Source organism: Hemicordylus capensis, chromosome 3 (genome assembly GCF_027244095.1).
Source record: "Hemicordylus capensis ecotype Gifberg chromosome 3, rHemCap1.1.pri, whole genome shotgun sequence".
In the NCBI taxonomy this organism is placed as follows: domain Eukaryota; kingdom Metazoa; phylum Chordata; class Lepidosauria; order Squamata; family Cordylidae; genus Hemicordylus; species Hemicordylus capensis.
This window is the reverse complement of record NC_069659.1, coordinates 325,369,482-325,384,583: the sequence shown is the minus strand read 5'-3', so window position 1 is coordinate 325,384,583 and position 15,102 is coordinate 325,369,482. Positions and strand designations below refer to the sequence as shown.

Below are 15,102 nucleotides of genomic sequence, written 5' to 3'. Positions count from 1 at the left end.
GCAAGTCATGCTTTCTACCACAAGAACAGCTCTCGCGAGGGTGGAGGTGGATGGCAGAGGAGGAGGAGGCTCTGAGCCTCCTCAGCTTTACTGGATCAAGTCCAAGGTCTATCTAGCCCAGCATCCTGTTTCCCATAGTGGCCCACCAGATGACTCTGGGAAGCCCACAACTAGATGAAGGCATGCCCCTTCTCCTGCTGTTGCTCCCCTGCAACTGGTATTCAGAGGCATCCTGCCTCGGCACCTGGACATAATCTATAGCCATCAAAACTAATAGCTATCGATAAACCTGTCCTCCATGAATTTGTCTAAGTCTTGCTTTAAAAGCCACCACAGAATGTGGTGACGATCACAACATCCCATGGCAGAATGTTCCATAGATTAATTACACACTGAATGAAAAAGTACTTCCTTTTGTTAGTCCTAAATTTCCTGGCAAACACTTTCATGTGATGACCCCTGGTTGTAGTGCTGTGAGAGAGGGAGAAGAACCTCCTGTTCGCTCTCTCCACACCATGCATTATTTTATAAACCTCTGTAATGTCTCCCTTCAGTCATCTTTTCCCTCTAAACTAAAGATGCCTCTAACATAGCCTGCTCTCTGACTTGCCAATGTTTTTGCTAACAGCCCAGTTTTCTTGGGGGAAACTCTGGGGAAAGATTTTCAAGAAAACGATACCCTAATACTGTACCACAGTACAGAACCAACATTTCTTATCATTTGCTCCTTCACTATGTAACACACTTTTGGAGAGAAGAGATTTAGTGCCTGAAAGCATTGCCTTAGTTTATACCCATTACACATTCATTTATGAATGCAATTTGCAAAGAATCTGCTGCAGCTGAACATTTGATCCATGCAAGACAAGAAATTGTCAAGAAGACAATTGACAAGAAACAAACTGAAGCTCACGCTGCAGCTTACACTGCCCATATTCAATTTCCTACCAAATTATATTGAGCCCGACCCTTAAATAATCCAAGTGATAGCTTTAATGTTCATATTACAGAGTTCATTACTTGCAGACATTTAGACAGAGAAACTGTAAATGCCTGGAGGGAACTATGCATCATAGGGATAGTTATTCTTAACTATGGCCAAGTAAAGACATATATTGTCTCATGGAGAGGTCTGAATACAGGTGGCCGTTCCTGCCAATTTCAACAGATAACGAAACCACTAATAAAGTTACCTACGGAGACTGGGGGGTTAGATTCCTTGAGCTTTAAAAAAAAACACTAAAGGAGCAGGGAGAGGCAGAAATAAGGGTAGAAAAGTATAGTACCTTGTTCTCCAGGTTTCCAGAAATGCCCCTCAAATCCTTTGTTTGTTTGTTTGTTTTAAATTTTTTAAACCAAAAAGAGCCCTAAATAGGTTTGTGTTTCAAAATGGCCAGAAATGACATCAGAAGTCACTGCAGCCACTCAGGAACTGTGGATAGATGAAAAAATTGCCAATATTTAATGCAGCAGGTAAAGAAACTGGGTCTCTAAGACCTATATGTGGATACATATGAGCCCCTGGTGGCGCAGTGGTAAAACTGCCGCCCTGTAACCAGAAGGTTATAAGTTCGATCCTGACCAGGGGCTCAAGGTTGACTCAGCCTTCCATCCTTCCGAGGTCGGTAAAATGAGTACCCAGAATGTTGGGGGCAATATGCTACATCATTGTAAACCGCTTAGAGAGCTCCGGCTATAGAGCGGTATATAAATGTAAGTGCTATTGCTAAGTGCTACATGAAACCGCAATCTGCAAAACCACAGATAATGAGGGTCTCCTATACTACTAAGTACAAACATGCAACAGAAACCAAAGGCCGAAACTGGTTGCACCTGTTCTATGGTCAATTCTCACAGGCTGCATACTGTGTGAACAGCTGCTTAATTGCACTGGCTGTCTTCCTAACTAATGAAGAAGAGGAATAAGGAGGGACTGTGGGGATGTGATGGGGGCCCATGTGCCACTCCTCCAGTCCCTCTATGTCCATGCTGTTGCACAAGTAGGCAAAACTCCCCAGCTCTGACCACAGTATGGAAGCGATCTGTAAGAGAGGGAACATGTTGCTGACCCTCAAAGAAAATAGCAGTGGTATTAGTTCAGGAACCAAACTCATTCGCATGGTTGAATGAAAATCACCCAGGAGCCAGCGTGGTGTAGTGGCTAGAGTGCTGGACTAGGACCGGGGAGACCCGAGTTCAAATCCCCATTCAGCCATGATACTTGCTGGGTGACTCTGGGCCAGTCACTTCTCTCTCAGCCTAACCTACTTCACAGGGTTGTTGTGAGGAGAAACCTAAGTATGTAGTACACCGCTCTGGGCTCCTTGGAGGAAAAGCGGGATATAAAATGTAAAATAAATAAATGAACTAATAAATAAATAAATAAATAAATAAATAAATCTTTACAGCTTTAAAATGTTCCTGTGTGGTTCACCCTTGTAGATGCTAATGATTGTGGCAGCTGGCACATTTGGGGGTTCAGTGAGAAAACAGAGCAAAATCAAAGAGTTAAACACTCTCTACTTACATACTGTGATCCTGATCTGAATCAGGGCCCTGTGCAACTGCTATTTTAAGATTTAAAAAAACCTCTCCCAAAGATCATGACAACATCTTTAATGCCACATCCACTTTAGCATGTCTACGTTACAGGGCTGGTGGGTGGGTGAGCGGGCAGGGGTGAGGATGGTGGGTCCAAGCTATAATGGATGTACCTGGTCAATTCTAGATCCCCACCCCTGAGTTTTAACATAATAATGCATATTCAAAAGCATACATGCTCCACTGAGGATAGGAGGGGAAGAAAACCAAATGTTAGAATACCAAGGCATATGGTGACCCAGACATACAGAGACCCATTGGGCATGTGTGTCTGCCTCCACAATGGCCACCATGATGGAGGACAGGCCCGGAACGGACCAAAGACCACCCAAACTGGGTGATTTGGGACTGTAATGGAGGCCAGCGAGGGAGAACCTCCGGATACCTTCCCCCGCTGCTCTGGCAGTGCTTCCAGAGGGGGTAAGTTAATTAATTTTTTATTTTAAAAAATCATGAACTACCCCCAGAACTGAACTGGGGGTGGGTGGGTTTAAAGGGGGTGCAAAACTGAACTGGTGGTTTGGACTCAAACTGAACTGGGCCAACCGGTTTTGTGCACACTCCTAAAGACTTCCACTCACCTATTTCCCCTCTACAAACCAATTAATTATTCAGTTGAGTTTTACTTAAATTCTATGTCTATACTTAAAAAAACCCCACACTAAACATTTATAAGTTGTGTCTTAGGCAAGTGCTAGCTACTGGAACATAGTGACTAAGAACCTAAGATGTGAATCAGGACATTTCTGGTACAAAGGTCACTTGTACCATGAACAGAACAGGTGACCTTAGGCAAGCCACAGTCAGCTTCTGCCCCTTATCTGTAATATTGGGATAATAAAACAGTTGTCCCTCACCAACCGCAAGGGTTCAATTCTGGGAAAACCTCATGGTTGGCGAAATCATGGTTGGGGCAACATAGAAAACAATTGGAAACAAGGGGTTACGAGAATCGTGACCAAAAAACAAGGTAAAAAGCAACAAATTCCCCCCTAGCCCCTCAAAATTACCCCCTGATAGGGGTGAATTAGGATTTAAAGGGCTTGTGAGGTGGGGAGTCAAATCCTTTTGTTCTTACTTGTAAAACTGCCACTGTGCAGTGGTCGCACAGCGGGGACAGCAGTGGGAGGCAGCAAAAGAACTCATAACCTGCCCTGCTATGAGGAGAAGCATGCCACAAATGTGCCAAAGGTTTCAAATGCTCCACCCGCCTCCTAAACGGGTGCTGGAAGTGGCGGAGAGGCAGGTATTGAACATTTACAGAAAGTTGTGTCTTAGGCAAGTACTGGGTATCGGAGAATTGGGAGGCAGCAGAGATGGTGGCAAAAGAGCTCCTTACATGGGCCTGCCTTCCCCCCAAATGATACAGATCAGGCCAATTTTGACACGTTTTGGGCCTCTGTGCATGCATGCAGAGGCCCCAAATGGGCCAGAATTGACACAATCTGTATCATTTAGGAGGAAGGCGGGCCTGTGTAAGGAGCTCTTTCATGCTGTCTCTCAATCTGCCAATGCCTGGCTCTCCAGTGCTCGACTCTCCAGCGCCCGACTCTCTGCTGCCTCCAGCATCCGTTTGGGAGGTGAGCAGAGCAGAGCACTTGCCACCATCCTCACTATGCCGCCACCACCACACAGCAGCAGTTCTAGAAGTAAGAAACTGATCCCCCAAACATCTGAAAGTGCCCCTGACCCCTGGAAATGCCTTGAGCCCAGAAATGACCCCCTGACCCTGGAAATGCCCCCCAATAACCCACAAAAAACTGGCCAAATTAAAAAAAAACCCTCATCAAGCCGTGAATACTCAAGTTGCAGTTGGCAAGGGAGGTCTCATTTTCCCAATCATGGATACTCAAATCTGCGATTGGAAAAACCATGATTGACGAGGGACGACTGACTGAACCTGTCATGAGCACTAATCAGAATAGTGACTCTGAGTCTGACCTTAAGCAGACAGGACTAGCACTAGACCCAGTCCAGGGCCCTTATACTAGGACAGAGCCTGAAAGAGTCCCAGAACTGAAGCCCTTGGAGTCTCAGCTCTGTGAAGAACTGCCCCCTCCCACACCATTGCACTCCCTGATATCTCCATGTCAGCACAGGCATCAAGCTAGGTTGAATCAAATAGATTCCCCACAGCTATGCCTGATGGCCATTACAGAAAGATCCCACTCACAGAGAGTCCGTGTCCCTGCGACTCCAGGCAGGTTGAAACAACAGTGCATGTCCTCCTCCATTGCCCATACTATAGAGACATTTGCTCCACCTTCATCCTACTGGTACTACACAAGTATCCAGGATGTACAAGTCAATTTTACACCTCTCTGCTGCTCTCTGGCATGATCTCACTATCACATAATGTTGTCAGGTTCTGCACGGCAGTGTCTAAAGTTCATCAGATGTTGACAAGTAGCAGGTCCTGCTAGATCGAGCACAGAGCCCAACTTTATAGAACAGTTCCAACATGCTCATCACTCTCTACCACAGTGCACCACACGAAGGTCTTGCATCCTTGCAGTTGTACAGTTTTATGGTCCCATACTTTTACTGTCTTACAGTCTTCACAGTACAATTTTACAGTTTTATAGTTTAATAGACTGCAGAATAGTATAGTTTTGCATTTTTATCCCTTATACCTTTTATGCCTTTTACAGCTTGCAATTCATCTCTTCCAGTGTAATCTATGCTGGTCTACTACCGTAATAAAGATGATTTGATCAAATAGCCTAGAGGAAGAAGAGTGCCAGGCTCCCGAAAGCTGCCCCTTTAAGGTTTCCACTCTCCAAACAGGGAGACGGAGCCCAGGTGGTACTGAAGAGCTCTGGATTGCTGCAGGATCAACTGCATTCACAGAGCTGTCCGTGGTACTGCACACCCCGCCTTGCCTTGCCTTGCCTTGCCTTGCCTTGCCTTGCCTTGCCTTCAGGGCCTCTTGTCAACAGGACAGGGGAGGACACTATTGAAGTACTTTTCAAGATTAGGTTGATTACTTAGATAATGCTTGTGAATGGCACCATGAATCCCTCAAAGTGCTATATAAATATGAGTTATTATTGTGATTAAGCCTGAAAAGTGCAAAGTAATGTGGTTGCCATCACCTGGCCTATTTAAGACTATTTCCTACATTATGCAGCGGCAAACATGGAATGAACTCAGCAGGGAGTTGTAGTCAACCATAGATCATTGACATGTGTAGCTATATGACACATTTGTCTTCAAACATTGAATGTTCATCTTATTCACACTGTATGTTATTATGATCTTTAATCTGTATGCCATTTTCCCGTTGTCCTTCCCATGTGTTGAGGGCTCCCTCAGATTGACGCCTACCCTACTTTAAGGCTTCTTTATCATTTTTATCTCTCCCTAACTCAAGCCTTGACACTTAAAAAAAAAAAATTTAGGAACCAGGCCAAAAATTTAGGAGCCAGACTGGAAAACTGACAAAATTACTGAACGTAACGATGGACATTGTGGAAGGGGAGCATAACTTGGATTCTCTTTATCACCTTTACAAGTAACATACTTGCCTGGGACAAAAAAGATTTTATTAAATAACTTTACCTCTGAATATCTTAGTTTAGGCGCCATGGTTAAAGTTCTTGGCACTATAGCTCCCTGGTGCCTGGAATCTTTTAAGTCCCACCTTACCTTGTTTTGCTCAACATACAGCCTACAGAAAAGTTCCGGAGAACTTGACCTTTCTTATGACTTTGTGGTTACTTTGTAATAAATGTATTGCCATATTGTGGCTTTTGCATTGCCTGTGTGGGTGCAAGGACTTTTCATGCAGTCTGCATGATTCAGGGCTAAGGACTCAACTAATTTACACCAGCATGGATTCACAGGAAACAACAACACAGAGCTACCCCAGAATTATGCCACAAACGGAAAACAGTCTGCTCTATAAAGCAGGGCAATAGATAAAAGAGCAATTTAAAAATCAAAGGAAAAGCTAGAAGTGTTAATGGATTACGGATATTCTTTTCCATACCCTAGGCTCTCCTAAGGGTGGTGGTGCCAGGGAAACACCAAGAGGTCATTTAAACTAAGCTTGATAATCAGCAGGCACACACCACAGGCACAGTGGAGGAGACCACCCAGTGGGGGCGGTCTCCTCTAATCTTGTCTCCTGGTTCCTACATTAATTAGAGCATTACCTCTTATTGACACAAATTTCTCCAAACAAGAGCAATCTCCCCTCTATATTTGAAAGCCTCAAGACAACAGAGTAAGAATACTTCCCGTCAATAATGTTCAATGATCTGAGTTAATATTTTCTTCCTCTGCCAGACAGTTTCTGTTTAACTAAAAGTTTACTTTCTGGTCTCAGTATCTACAGTTTATGAGGATTTCACATGGGTGTGTATGTTTTAATTTATTTCAATGATTTAGTGCCAAGTAATAAGCTACCTAATGGAACAGTGGGGAAGTAACTTGCCTAGGGAGCAAGAGGTTGCTGGTTCTAATCCCCACTGGTATATTGGGCAGCAGTGATATAGGAAGATGCTGAAAGGCAACATTTCATACTGTGCAGGAGATGGCAATGGCAAACTCCTCCTGTATTCTACCAAAGAAAACCACAGGGCTCTGTGGTTGCCAGGAGTCGACACTGGCTCAACAGCACAACTTTACCAATAGGCCATGTAGGTGCCCCTGCTAGTTTAACAAGACCATGGGAAAGCAAACCACTGCTCTTAGAATGGTTGTTAATTCTGTTACACATTGCACAGCCAAATGCTGGGTTAACAAACTTGTGTGTTCTTAATTTATTCCCAAGACTTTGCACAGAGGAGCAAAATGTCATGAAGAAATATAATAATATGTCTGCTCATTTAAGAGATCTCTGGGAAAGCAAACTACTGGTATTAAAATGGTTGCTAATCTTGTTATGAACACGCAAATAAACTAAATTTACTTCTAAGATTTAGTTTCTTGCATTGGTTGTAACACTGGGAGCAAGCTTAGCAGCAGATTTAACTGCAGTGATAGTTTTCTCTTCCTCTGGGGTTCTCAGATCAGAAGAGCTGTAGGATTATTCCTACAGCAAAACTACAAACACAACGAAGTCCCACATGAAAAATAAAGCACTGTGCACAGTCCTATTATGGGTTATATATTCTGCAGCAATGTTCCAGTAGAAAATATCATAAATGATTTAAGAAAATTGTTTGCTCAGATTGATTCACTTATGCAGTCTGGTGCCAGGTACACAACATCAGTACTATTCAAAAAGAGGTCCTGTGTTGTTTGTCACATGCTCTGCATATGCCCATGTAATTGCAGCCAAAGCAACCAAAGCGTGTGACTCAGGCTCTGGGGGTGGAGAACACGATAAGAGCAATGCATATACTGCGAGCTTATTTGGAACAACTAATGGATTAAGCATTTCCATCTCTGAGAGGCAAGTGTAGCAAACTGTTTCCAAATATCAGACGGTTGCAGGCTTGCTGCTAAATATGTTGTTACTGAAACACCCCTGGGATTAGATGCTAACCATAAATATTTGACACTGCCAACTGATCACTAGCAAAAGGGAACCCCCCGCCCTCAAGCCATTAAAATTACTAGAAAGTGTAATGGGGCAATAGATGGGAAAATAAAGGAAGATCATTTTGAAGCCAGCACACCTTCACTCAGACAATTGCAAGTACACCTTACTGGTTTGTTCTTGGTATGTATCCAAGCCTTCTTGTTGTCCAGTAAACCGTTTTCCAATTCTCACCCCAACCACCCCCAATTCTTGTTTTGAGTAATTGCATGGCAGGTACCCATGTTTCATTTTCAAAGCTCATGTTAAACAAAGTTATCTTACTGAACATATGCTGAGAGAAGCTGGATTGGAAGAAGGTGAGCATGGTTTTAAAGTTGGAGGAAGAAACATCAATAACCTGCACTACACTGATGACACCACTCTGATAGTTGAGAATGCGGATGATCTGCAAGCTCTAGTAATGGAAGGAGCACAGTGAAAAAATTGGACTACAAAGTAAAGAAGAATAAACTAATGAAAATGGGTACAGCAACCAGCCTCAGAATTGATAATGAAGAAATTGAAGTGGTGGAGAGCTTCTGCCTTTTAGGATCGACCATCAAGAATAAAGGATCCAGCAGTCAAGAAATAAGCCTCAGACTAGCACTTGGTAGGCCTTGGAAAGGATATTTAGATTTCATGATGTGTCTATACCTACAAAGATTAGAATCGTTCAGACCATGGTTTTCCCTGTGACACTCTATGGATGTGAAAGCTGGACTCTGAAGAAGCAAGATAGAAAGTGTTGATGCTTGTGGACTTGGATGCTGGAGAAGACTTTGAGGATACCCTGGACAACCAGGAAAACAAACTAATGGATCATAGAACAAATCAATCCAGAATTTTCACTCGAGGCACAAATAACCAGGCTCAAACTATCATACTTCAGATACATTATGCAAAAACCCAGCTCTCTCAAGAGGTCCATAATGCTGGGAAAAGTTGAAGGAAAGAGAATAAGAGAACGGCCAGGAGCAAGGTGGATGGACTTGATTACGCCAGCAATGAATGCACCACTGAGAGACCTTAAACGCCAAAGGAAACGTCACTATTGCGAGAATGACTGCAACTGCTCAGTGCATTGAGTTGTCCCAGGTGACAGATCATCCTGGAGAGAATCTATCTATGTGGTCGCTAAGAGTCGACACCAACCTGACGGCACATAATCAATCAATAACAACAATAATAAAAAACAATAACCACTATTGCCAAAGCTGATGTTAAGCAAAGTTCTCTTACTTTACATAGCTGTAATAGTAGTAAACAAACAAAAAAAAAATCCTGTGGCTCCCTGGTTCTGGATCTTTAAAAAGAAGAGAAAGCTATTGAGGAGTAGCCATCACTCAGTCGCAGAGCACATGCTTTGGATGCAAAATGTCCCAGGTTCAATTTCCAGCATCTCCAGGTAGGGTTGAGAAAGATCTCCGCCTAGAACTCTGAAGAGATACCGCTAGTCAGTGGGGTCTAGGACAACTCACTGTGGGACAACTCAATGCAGCCAACTCAACACGGCCAAGTTGACATGGCCAACTCAGTGTGGGACAACTCAATGCAGGACAACTCAATGCACCGAGCAGTTGCCATCATTCTCCCAATAGTGAAGTTTCCTTTACAACATCAAAACAGAAGAGGAAGCCTCCCAGCAACCCCCACCTCCTGAATCTGGCAGAGAGCAGTTGTAACACAAGCAAGAGGGGGGCGAGGCGATTCTCCCCCCACCTGAATCTGGCAGAGAGCAGTTGCCGAAGAAGAGCAGTTTCCTTCACAACATCAAAATAGAAGATGAAGCCTCCCAGCAACCCCCCGCCACCCCTGCAAATCTGGCAGAGAGCAGTTGCTGAAGAACAGTTTCAGGTTGATCTCCAGTTCTCTTGTTCATGTATATGAACACTGGCATATTTAAAATTTCAATCAAGGATTCCTAATTCACATATTTGTAAACATGTTGTTATGAATGGGCAAGGAAATATAATCCTTTTGACACGAGGGATTTTGAATAGGTGTATGCTGTTAAATTAAGAAAAAAAATGAGTATATGAAACACCACATAAGAAGGACTGTGCAGATGGCAAAATCATCTTGTGCGTTTCTTTGGGGGAGTGATTCAAATGGCAGACATTTTGACCCTGCTCTATTCTGAGTACTAATGTCAAGCATCATAGCTCCATTTCTGTGAATAACTGGAGATCAACCTGAAATTAGTTTTGTTGTAGAGGATACATGCTTGTCTACTTCTACGCCCCAAATGAAAATGGCAACTGTTCTCTGCCAGATTTCGGGGGAGGGGAGGGTTTGCTGAGGGGCTTCATCTTCTATTTTGATGTTGCAAAGGAAACAGCTCTTCTTCGCCAGACAATATTTGGAGCCATGGCTTATTTTATTTATTTATTTATTTATTTGATTTTTATACTGCCCTTCCAAAAAGGCTCAGGACGGTTTACAATTAAAAACAGAAACTATTAAAACCAATAACAATTAAAACAGATATAAATATTAACACCAATTAAAAACATCTTAAAAAACAATTAAACTATCAGAACAATTAAAACCCTGAAAATCAGGTTAGCATTAAAACAATCAAAACTAATTAAAACCCTAAAAGGCCAGGCCAAACAGATGGGTTTTTAGGGCTCTCTTGAATGTCAGTAAGGAATTAAGATTATGAATTTCTGCTGGGAGTGCCTTCCACAGCCCGGGAGCAGCCACAGAGAAGGCCTGCCTCTGAGTCGCCACCAAACGAACTGGTGGTAACCGGAGACGGACCTCCTCAGATGACCTTAACATGCGGTGGGGATCATGTAAAAGAAGGCGCTCTCTAAGATACCTCGGACCCAAGCCATTCAGGGCTTTAAAGGTAATAACCAGCACTTTGTATTTTGCCCGGAAACATATCGGCAGCCAGTGTAATTGTTTCAAGATAGGCATAATATGGTCTCTCCAGGTTGCCCCAGAGACCAATCTGGCTGCCGCATTCTGAACTAACTGAAGTTTCCGGACTACGTACAAAGACAGCCCCATGTAGAGCACATTGCAATAGTCAAGCTGGGAGGTTACCAGCTGCTGCACCACTGTTTTGAGGTCATCCTCTTCAAGGAATGGGTGCAGCTGTCAAATCAGCCAAAGCTGACAGAAAGCACTCCTGGCCATGGCCTCCACCTGAGATACCAGGGTGAGGCCTGGGTCCAGGAGTACTCCCAAGCTGCGCACCTGCTCCTTCTGGGGGAGTGTAACCCCATCCAGCACAGGGAGATCTAACTCACCCCTCAGATTCTGAGCCCCCACAATGAGCACCTCCGTCTTGCTTGGATTCAGTTTCAATTTGTTATCCCTCATCCAGCCCATTACTGCCCATAGGCAGGCATTTAGAGAATGAGTGCCATTTCCTGAAGATGAAAAGGAGAAGTAGATTTGGGCGTCATCAGCATACTGATAACACCCAGCACCAAACCTCCTGATGACCTCACCCAGCGGTTTCATGTAGATGTTAAAAAGCATTGGTGATAGAATGAAGCCCTGAGGGACTCCATATAGCAGCTCCTGTTTTGAGGAGCAACTGTCACCAATCTCCACCATCTGGAATCTACCTGAGAGATAGGAACGGAACTACTGCAAGGCAGTGCCCCCTATCCCCAACTATTTTGTCTAACTAACCCCCTATTTTGTCTAACTGCGGTTAGTTTGTATGTTTGAATCTGGGTCAGTCAACAAACTGTGGTTTATTTTCAGCAGTCAAACTACAATCTGAACCCAAGGTTTGAGGTTTGTTTGTTTGTTCTAACCATGGTCTCTAGTCTGAATTGTGGTTTAATCTTGGTTTGTTTCAGTAGCTCCACCCTCACAGGGCTCTCACACAGGGAGAGGCAAGCTTAGGTCATGGGAGGTAAGGAGAAGGGGCAGATTCTGAACAATCCACAATACCGTGAAAGCAGCAAATATTTAGCTAGATTGTCATGGTATTTATTTAGTACATTTATATACCGCCCCATACAAAAAATGTCCCTGGCTGGTTCACAATAAATAAACCTTAGTTAAAATAAATCATGGTTCCATGTGATGTCAGAAGCCATCAAGTGCAGAAAACACTGAGCTATGCGGACTAATGGACTGACTCAGTATAAGGCAGTTTTTCCTAATATTATCATTAGTATACACCACATTGGCTATGCACAGAGAATCAAAAGCTCTAGTAAAACATCCCCAAATCTTTCACCTGGAAACTGGGTGTTTCTTAGAGGCCATAAAGGGTGGCAGTTGCCATGATAGATCCCACCCCCACATCCCAAGCATGGTTCAGTATTTGAAATGCTCAGATCAATCTTTTTCATTCAAGGCAGTAAAACTAATAAGTTAAAATATAACCCCAGGATCAAGAGTTATTTCAGTATTGGGGTTATTACATTGACAAAGGATGCAGTTGCTGACATCCTGCACAGTGTTATATGTGGTGGAACATAACATTTGTGCTATTGCACAAGAGCGCTGTTGTGAAAGTGCAAAAATAGTGCAAATGAAGTTGCACGACTGTGACACCGTTATCTATAATGTCCACACTGTCGCACAACTCCATTTACACCATGTTTGTGCTTGTGCAACTGCACAAACATAATGTTCTCCATATGCCTAACATTTCACATTATGCCCACAAGAGATAATAAAGTGGTGGGCAGGGGACTGAAATGAACATTCTGCCCCTGGGCCTCTCAGAGTTTTAAAGAGGCCCTTCCTGGAAAGCCCAGATTCTGGATATGCCAGAACAGGTCATTTTGCATCTTTAAATAAATTTACTTTAAATTTTTTTAAAATCATCATCATCAAGGACTGGGCTGTGAATCTAAGGGACCTGTATTCAGGTTTCCTTTTAAAGTGAATACATGTACAATCATACACACAAATACATGTACATTTGTACAGCCACCTACATGCATGCACAACATAATGAGGTCATTCACACAATCAAAAACTGTGTTCTATCCAGGTTTGGGAACTGTATGTGCTCCCAATTTTCAGTTATGTGGAAGCAAGGTAGGAACTTAGAAGACCTGGGTTGAAGTGATTGTGTGGAAGCAAGGTAGGAGGAAAACTTGGGGAGCTTTTCCTCCTACCTTGCTTCCACACAATGAGGCTATTCCCACAATCACTGGAAAGAGGGCTAAGGGAGCTTAGCCCACTTTCCAGGGATCGTGGGAACCTCCCAAGGTGGCTAGCCCGCCTAATTCCCCCTCCCCTTAAATGAGGTTAATGGAGTGAGTGTTCCGTTAACCTCATTTTGTTACTCGTGTGTCACTGCAGGGCGCGGGGCATCCTGGAACTTCCAGAGGCCATGCAGCCCTCGATCCCTGCAGCCTCCACCGGCTCCATGATGGAGCCGGCAGTCGTGTGGGTGGCCAATCCAGCTACCCAGGGCTGCCTTTTGCTCGTCTGTGGGGAGAGTGGCACTCCCTGCACGCCCGGAAGTAGCTCTTCTCACCGATCATGAGAAGAGTTTAATCCAGTTCTACCCAATTTTTCCCCCAGCCTTGCTTCAACACTACCAAAAATTGGGAGTACACACAGCTCCCAAACCTGGGTGGAACACAGTTCTTGATTGTGAGAATGTTCTCAATGTCTGAATAGGGCTCAACTCAAGTTCAACTGTGAGACTTTACACACGACCCGTGTGTAGAGCCCAACCGGGCTCTGTGGGGAGAGCAGGCTTAGCGTGCTCTCCCTGCACACGAGCAGGCTGAACAGGTGCTCAGCCCTGGGTGGCTTGATCGGCCACCCACTCGATTACCAGATCCATCATGGAGCTTGTAGGGGTGGGGAGTTTGGGGACTGTCCAGCCCCCGAAAGTCCCAGGATGCCCTGTGCAAGTACAGGGGGCATTCTGGGGAGACCTCCGAGGCCAGGAGGCTTGAATCACCGCAGCGTGGAGTCTCTCCATGGTGTCTCACCATCTTGCAAATGGGGTTAGGGGAGCGTTTGCTCTGCTAACCTTGTTTAAGAGGAGGGCTGCTTTGGCGGGTTAGCCGCCATTGAACCACCGGGCTCGCCTCTGAGCCCGGTAGTTCTCACGATGGGGGGAAACAGGGCTGGGCTCCCTTAGCCTGGATTCCCCCATCGTGAAAATAGCCTCTGTGTGTTTTGTTGCAAAATTACAGCCTGGAAGATGGCTAGATATCTCCATTTATCTAAAAAGTGATGCATTTTCTAAGGATTCGTATGATTCCAGGTTGCGCAAAGCCTTGGGAACAGCCAGCTTTGATTATTACATGTTCAGTCTCATCTATGGATCCCACAGTGTTCAAAAGCTTGCGTCTCATAGCAACACAGTTTGGCATGTAAGACGTGCTGGAATCCACACAGTGAAGATTTTCATAAATAGGCCACATTAAAGTCAAATTCTGGAGGTATGAATTCCAAAGTGGTATCAAATTTAGACAAAACATGAAAATTGTGAATGAATTATGCAAGTTGGAGGCCAATCATGGTAGGGTATGTGTGTAAGTTGAGACAATTGGCAGCTGTGGAGAAGAGCACTGTGAAGAATGCTTATATACTGAATCATAGGGTAAAACTATGCTCATCCCCCGAACAGGAAATTACTGCAACTTTCATGTCCATCACAGTTCATTCTGTCCAGTTTCTGTCCACAGAGGTCATTTGCAGATGGCAATAAACTGAGATGTTCAAAGCTATCACAAATGTTCTGAGCACAATCTTATTTCTCGTACAGACACACACACTAATGGAGGCTTTTGTGCCACATTCGAGCTTGACAGAAGGGATCTTGTGCGATTTTCATAGTCCCACCTGCTGGCCAGCACTTGCGCTCTGAGAAGAATTCATCTTTCCCCCCACTCACCACAAAAGTGGTAGTGAAAAGAGACAGATTCTTCATAGAAGATAAGAGTTGGCGGGCAGGTGGCAGTGCGGAAATTGCACAACGTCCCTGCTCGGTTTGTGTACATAAGGTGAGATCATGCTAGGAA

General features: G+C 44.2%; 1 protein-coding gene across 1 annotated transcript in view; it reads right to left on the bottom strand.

Annotated features, from left to right (window-relative positions):
* KCNAB1 (potassium voltage-gated channel subfamily A regulatory beta subunit 1) overlaps positions 1-15,102 on the bottom strand; it is a 259,277-nt gene that overhangs the window by 107,936 nt on the left and 136,239 nt on the right. The gene's annotated exons all lie outside the window — the stretch shown is intronic.